Raw genomic sequence first — 6,626 nt, forward strand, 5'->3', positions numbered from 1 at the left:
TGACAGTGGGGACGCACCACGCCCATGGACACATGCATGCAACGGAACGCGGCGTGGTCAACGTGGTCAAGGAACGACTTTCATAGGAAGTGTAATGTACGTGGAGAGGCTGACAGCTGGGTCCACGGCCGCAGCAAGGAAGTGCCTCCTTATTACGCGGAAAATAATGATTCCTCCACCTAACAGCAGGGACCCACCGGACGGGCCACCGTATTTTGCGAAAAAACGTTTCCCCCCTGACTGCTGGGACCCACCGGATGGGCCACCGTATTTCACGAAAAAAACGTTCCCCCCGCTGTCAGCTCGGACCCACCGGAAGTGCCTCCATATTACGCAGAAAAAAATGAATACTCCCCCTACTAGCTGGGACCCACGTTGGTGGGAGGCTGACTTGTGGGCCTACTAAGTTGACGGGGACGGAGGGCTTTGTCAACTTAGTGAATATGAACGATTCTAGCTCCAGTGACCGTACGATGTCCATCCAACGGCCGTAGTGCTTCTTCAACCTCTGGTCTTCTTGCTCCAGCCGCCCAAACCAGCGCCGGTTGTGCCGCGTGCTCCTGCCTCCCGTGGCCGGCTGTGATGCCGCGGAGGCCTCACCGCCCCTACTACTCCCACCGCTGGCCAGGCCATCCCTCTACTCACCCACACCCCCTGTTATTCTGCGGCGACGGCAGCCTCACACCGCAGCCGAACCAGTGAACCCTCGTACTCCTCTCCGCGCGGGCTTCCACTGCCGCGTCTTCCCCGGCTCCGCGTCGTCCCGGTGCTCTCCATGACGAGGAGGGAGTAGTTCACCCTCGGGGCTGAGGGTATGTACCAGTAGCTATGTGTTTGATCTCTCTCTCTCTCTCGTGTTCTTGATTTGGCACAATCTTGATGTATCGCGCGCTTTGCTATTATAGTTGGATCTTATGATGTTTCTCCCCCTCTACTCTCTTGTAATGGATTGAGTTTTCCCTTTGAAGTTATCTTATCGGATTGAGTCTTTAAGGATTTGAGAACACTTGATGTATGTCTTGCATGTGCTTATCTGTGGTGACAATGGGATATTCACGTGATCCACTTGATGTATGTTTTGGTGATCAACTTGCGAGTTCTGTGACCTCGTGAACTTATGCATAGGGGTTGGCACACATTTTCTTCTTGACTCTCCGGTAGAAACTTTGGGGCACTCTTTGAAGTACTTTGTGTTGGATTGAATAGATGAATCTGAGATTGTGTGATGCATATCGTATAACCATACCCACGGATACTTGAGGTGACATTGGAGTATCTAGGTGACATTAGGGTTTTGGTTGATTTGTGTCTTAAGGTGTTATTCTAGTACGAACTCTATGATAGATCGAACGGAAAGAATAGCTTCGTGTTATTTTACTACGGACTCTTGAATAGATCGATCAGAAAGGATAACTTTGAGGTGGTTTCGTACCCTACAATAATCTCTTCGTTTGTTCTACGCTATTAGTGACTTTGGAGTGACTCTTTGTTGCATGTTGACGGATAGTTATATGATCCAATTATGTTATTATTGTTGAGAGAACTTGCACTAGTGAAAGTATGAACCCTAGGCCTTGTTTCAACGCATTGCAATACCGTTTGTGCTCACTTTTATCATTAGTTACCTTGCTGTTTTTATATTTTCAGATTACAAAAACCTATATCTACCATCCATATTGCACTTGTATCAACATCTCTTCGCCGAACTAGTGCACCTATACAATTTACCATTGTATTGGGTGTGTTAGGGACACAAGAGACTCTTTGTTATTTAGTTGCAGGGTTGTTTGAGAGAGACCATCTTCATCCTACGCCTCCCGCGGATTGATAAACCTTAGGTCATCCACTTGAGGGAAATTTGCTACTGTCCTACAAACCTCTGCACTTGGAGGCCCAACAACGTGTAGAAGAAGAAGGTTATGTAGTAGACATCAAGCAGTTTCTGGCGCCGTTGCCGGGGAGGTTAGTGCTTGAAGGTATATCTTTAGATCATGCGATCGAATCTTTTAGTTTCTTGTTTTATCACTAGTTTAGTCTATAAAAGAAAACTACAAAAAATGGAATTAAGGTTGTGCTCAAGTACTAGAAGAAGAATTACATAGAATGCTTGGCATAAAATATGTGAATGATGAGCATGATTGCAATGTTGTTAGTATGAATTATTTGAATATCCATGATGCTAATGATATGCAAAGCCACAAGCTTGGGGAAGCTATGTTTGATGAAGATGATATTTTTTGTCCCCCAAGTTTTGATAAGCAAATTTATTATGATGATAGCATGCCTCCTATTTATGATGATTATATTGATGAAAGTGGGTTTGGAAGAGTGTCAACTTTAGGAAGTAATGATCCCACTATTTTGGAGGATGTTGAATATTATTGTGATAATTATGAAAGTGGATTTGGAGAGGTCATGACTTTATTTAGTGATGAATCCACTATTTCGGAAGAGGTTCCAATTGATTATGAGAATAAAGTTGCTATCTATGATGATTATTGTGATGACATGTATGCTATAAGGAATAATGATAACCATGAAACTTGTCATCATGATTTTATCTTTCAATTGGATTATGCCTCACATGATAGTTATTTTGTTGAGTTTGCTCCCACTATTATTCATGAGAAGAATTTTGCTTATGTGGAGAGTAAAAAAATTTCTATGTTTTTAGATCATGAAAAGAATGCTTTAGGTGATGGTTATATTGTTGAAATTATTCATGATGCTATTGAAAATTATTATGAGGGAGGAACATATGCTTTTAGGAATTGCAATAATATCAAGTTTCCTCTCTATGTGCTTAAAATCTTGAAGTTATGCTTGTTTTGCCTTTCTATGCTAGTTGATTATTGTTCCCATAAGTTGTTTGCTCACAAAATACCTATGCATAGGAAGTGGGTTAGACTTAAATGTGCTAGTCATATTTCTCATGATGCTCTCTTTATGTTTCAATTCTTATCTTTTATGTGAGCATCATTGAAATCATCATGCCTAGCTAGGGGCGTTAAACGTTAGCGCTTGTTGAGAGGCAACCCAATTTTATTTTTGTTGTTTACCTTTTGCTCCTACTTAGTAATAAATAATTCATCTAGCCTCTGGTTAGATGTGTTTTTATGTTTTAATTAGTGTTTGTGCCAAGTAGAACCTTTGGGAAGACTTGGGTGAAGTCTTTGCGATTTTTCTGTAAAAAACAGAAACTTTTGTGCTCACGAGATTAGCTGCCATTTTTTTTACTGGAGAGTGATTTTAGGTTGATTATTTTTTCAGATGATTAATAGACAAATTCCTCACGTCCATCAATTTATTTCAGAATTGTTGGAGTTCCAGAAGTATACGTTTGATACAGATTACTACAGACTGTTCTGTTTTTGACAGATTCTGTTTTCATTGTGTTGTTTGCTTATTTTGATGAATCTATGAGTAGTATCGGAGGGTATGAACCATAGAGAAGTTGGAATAAAGTAGATATTACACCAATATGAATTTAGAATGAGTTCACAACAGTACCTAAGTGGTGATTTATTTTCTTATACTAACAGAGCTTACGAGTTTTCTGTTAAGTTTTGTGTTGTGAAGTTTTCAAGTTTTGGGTAAAGATTCGATGGACTATGGAATAACAAGTGGCAAGAGCCTAAGATTGGGGATGCCCAAGGCACCCCAAGGTAATATTCAAGGACAACCAAGAGCCTAAACTTGGGGATGCCCCGGATGGCATCCCCTCTTTCGTCTTCGTTCATCGGTAACTTTACTTGGAGCTATATTTTTATTCACCACATGATATGTGTTTTGCTTGGAGCGTCATTTTATTTTCTTTTGTTTTGCTTGCTGTTTGAATAATATCCCAAGATCTGAAATTCTTAAATGTTAGAGAGTCTTCACATAGTTACATAATTATTCGACTACTCATTGATCTTCACTTATATCTTTTGGAGTAGTTTGTCGTTTGCTCTAGTGCTTCACTTATATCTTTTTAGACCAAGGCGGTGGTTTTATTTTGAAGAAATAGATGAACTCTCATGCTTCACTTATATTGTTTTGAGAGTCCTAAACAGCATGGTAATTTGCTTTGGTTATGAAACTAGTCCTAATATGATAGGCATCCAAGAGGGATATAATAAAAACTCCCATATAGAGTGCATTGAATACTATGAGAAGTTTGATACTTGATGATTGTTTTGAGATATAAAGGTGGTCATATTAAAGTTTTGCTAGTTTAGTAATTATGAATTTGAGAAATACTTGTGTTAGAGTTTGCAAATCCCGTAGCATGCACGTATGGTAACCGTTGTGTAACAAATTTGAAACATGAGTTGTTCTTTGATTGTCATCCTTATGAGTGGCGGTCGGGGACGAGCGATGGTCTTTTCCTACCAATCTATTCCCCTAGGAACATGCGCGTAGTGCTTGGTTTTTGATGAGTTGTAGATTTTTGCAATAAGTATGTGAGTTCTTTATGACTAATGTTGAGTCCATGGATTATACGCACTCTCACCTTCCATCATTGCTAGCCTCTTCGGTACCATGCATTGCCCTTTCTCACATTGAGAGTCGGTGCAAACTTCGCCGGTGCATCCAAACCCCGTGATATGATACGCTCTATCACACATAAACCTCCTATATATCTCCCTCAAAACAGCCACCATACCTACCTATTATGGCATTTCCATAGCGATTCCGAGATATATTACCATGCAACTTTACACCGTTCCGTTTATTATGACACGTTTCATCATTGTCATATTGCCTTGCATGATCATGTAGTTGACATCGTATTTGTGGCAAGGCCACCATGCATAATATTTCATACATGTCACTCTTGATTCATTGCCCATCCTGGTACATCGTCGGAGGCACTCATATAGAGTCATATTTTGTTCTAGTATCGAGTTGTAATCATTGAGTTGTAAATAAATAGAAGTGTGATGATCATCATTAATAGAGCATTGTCCCAATAAAAAAAGAGAAAAAAAGAAAGGCCAAAAATAAAAAAAATAAAAAAGGAAGGCCCAAAAAAAAAGAAGGGACAATGCTACTATCCTTTTTCCACACTTGTGCTTCAAAGTAGCACCATGATCTTTATGATAGAGAGTCTCTTATTTTGTCACTTGCATGTACTAGTGGGAATTTTTTATTATAGAACTTGGCTTATATATTCCAACGATGGGCTTCCTCAAATGCCCTAGGTCTTCGTGAGCAAGCAAGTTGGATGCACACCCACTTAGTTTCTTTTGTTGAGCTTTCATACATTTATAGCTCTAGTGCATCCGTTGCATGGCAATCCCTACTCCTCGCATTGACATCAATTGATGGGCATCTCCCTAGCCCGTTGATTAGCCGCGTCAATGTGAGACTTTCTTCTTTTTTGTCTTCTCCACACAACCCCCATCATCATATTCTATTCCACCCATAGTGCTATGTCCATGGCTCACACTCATGTATTGCGTGAAAGTTGAAAAAAGTTTGAGATTACTAAAGTATGAAACAATTGCTTGGCTTGTCATCGGGGTTGTGCATGATGAGAGCATTCTTGTGTGAGGAAAATGGAGCATGACCAAACTATATGATTTCGTAGGGATGAACTTTCTTTGGCCATGTTATTTTGAGAAGACATGATTGCTTAGTTAGTATGCTTGAAGTATTATTATTTTTATGTCAATATTAAACTTTTGTCTTGAATCTTATGGATCTGAATATTCTTGCCACAATAAAGAAGATTACATTGATAAATATGTTAGGTAGCATTCCACATCAAAAATTCTGTTTTTATCATTTAGCTACTCGAGCACGGGCAGGAATTAAGCTTGGGGATGCTTGATACGTCTCCAACGTATCTATAATTTTTGATTGTTCCATGCTATTATATTATCCATCATGGATGTTTTATATGCATTTATTTGCTATTTTATATGATTTTTGGGACTAACCTATTAACCTAGAGCCCAATGCCAGTTTCTGTTTTTTCCTTGTTTTTGAGTATCGCAGAAAAGGAAAACCAAACGGAATCCAATTGACCTGAAACTTAACGGAACTTATTTTTGGACCAGAAGAAGGCCATGGAGTAAAAGAGTTGGGCCAGAAGAGTCCCGGGCTGCCCACGAGGGTGGGGGGCGCGCCCACCCCCTGGGCGCGCCTCCCTACCTCGTGGACAGCCCGGAGACCCCCCTGACTTGTTCTCGACGCCAAAACCTCTTATATATACAGAAACTCCCAGAACATAACCTAGATCGAGAGTTCCGCCGCCGCAAGCCTCTGTAGCCACCAAAAACCAATCGGGACCCTGTTCCGGCACCCTGCCGGAGGGGGGATTCCTCACCGGTGGCCATCTTCATCATCCCGGCGCTCTCCATGACGAGGAGGGAGTAGTTCACCCTCGGGACTGAGGGTATGTACCAGTAACTATGTGTTTGATCTCTCTCTCTCTCTCTCTCTCGTGTTCTTGATTTGGCACAATCTTGATGTATCGCGAGCTTTGCTATTATAGTTGGATCTTATGATGTTTCTCCCCTCTACTCTCTTGTAATGGATTGAGTTTTCCCTTTGAAGTTATCTTATCGGATTGAGTCTTTAAGGATTTGAGAACACTTGATGTATGTCTTGCATGTGCTTATCTATGGTGACAATGG

Source organism: Aegilops tauschii, chromosome 7 (genome assembly GCF_002575655.3).
Source record: "Aegilops tauschii subsp. strangulata cultivar AL8/78 chromosome 7, Aet v6.0, whole genome shotgun sequence".
NCBI classification, from domain to species: Eukaryota; Viridiplantae; Streptophyta; class Magnoliopsida; order Poales; family Poaceae; genus Aegilops; species Aegilops tauschii.